Here is a 1419-nt window from a genome sequence, read left to right as displayed (position 1 = left end):
TAACTACTTTTTATCTGATGTTTGATAATGACCATGTGTGCCAGCTATGACGGTTTAAATGGAAGTGATGCTATATTTTAAAATAATTGTACATTCAAAGTTAAAAAGTTAAGGGGGAAAAAACTGTTTAACAGTGATTAACAGAGAAGCTAGCTTGAGGTAACGTAGCCACACTGCGTCTTCAACATGGATCGTGATATAGAGCAAACTGATTTTTCTCCTCCACCTTCTTCAGGTTGGCGCTCATGGTCCAGACCGAAGGAGACCCGTGTCTCAATGATAAAATGACGCTAGCATCATTGCTAATATAGGCTAACATAGTACACAGACGATCCTGAGTGAAACGTTTGTTGCAAATCCCATCACCAGGATGGAGTTCGATTAAGTCAATGCCAATTACACTCAGGCAATGTCGTCTAACTCCCAAGTCCATTGAAAGTTATGCAAACCAGTAGATTCAACCGTAATGCCTCCTTTCAACCTGTAGGATTATACACAAGCTGTTTTAGACAATAGTTTCATGAATTAAATAAGTTTGTTATAAATTGTCAAAATGTGGCAAGGATCAGCAGACAGCACATTTAAAGCCCCCCAAATGTCCCAAAAGCTGATGTAACAGGGGTTATGGGTGCAACTTCCTGTATAGGGTGAAACTTCTGGTAGACGGTAAGTATCCCCTGCCAGAATTTGTATTCCCAGTCTCTGGCATCATTGATTTGTTTTGTAACGCTTCCATTTTGTCCCCAAAAGCGTTAAAAAAAGGTGGATGATTTACTTGGGATACTTACCTTGGCGCCACAACGGAACTATTATTGATTTACATTACAGCTGTAGAGCCGACAGCGCAATTCCTCTTGTTTTGGATCTATAACTACATATAAATGTGGGAACACCAGCTGTCATGTCTTAAAAGAGGTGGAGTAACAATTCCGGTGCCTGATATAATTGAGTGATGGGAGGATGACCTTAAAAAATGGCCAAATATAACATATAGTAGCATTTTTAGCTACTTTCTCAATTCAGTTTTGGCAGATGACGAAGTTATGAACAATCATAAAAGCTCAGAGGCATATCAATATCTTCATTCCTTCACATCATAATTCTTTATTTCTGCCGGAGTTAGCACACAGCGCTGATCAATTGTAACCTTAATGCCGCTTCACATGCTTGTGTTTACATGCTGCCAGAGACTTTCGATTGATTAAGTAAAACGCGCTTCTAAAGTTTGCATGCACCGGTGAACAAAACCGTCTATGTTATAACTATGTAATGTTTGGCCATTTTTTAAGGTCATCCTCCCATCCCTCAATTATATCAGGCACCGGAGTTGTTACGTTGCCTCTTTTAAGACATGACAGCTGGTGTTCCCACATTTATATGTAGTTATCAGTGTTGGGACTAACGCCGTTTAAGTATAAC

The sequence above is a fragment of the Oryzias melastigma genome, unplaced genomic scaffold (assembly GCF_002922805.2).
Source record: "Oryzias melastigma strain HK-1 unplaced genomic scaffold, ASM292280v2 sc00351, whole genome shotgun sequence".
Lineage (NCBI taxonomy): Eukaryota > Metazoa > Chordata > Actinopteri > Beloniformes > Adrianichthyidae > Oryzias > Oryzias melastigma.
Note: the sequence above shows the minus strand (reverse complement) of the source record.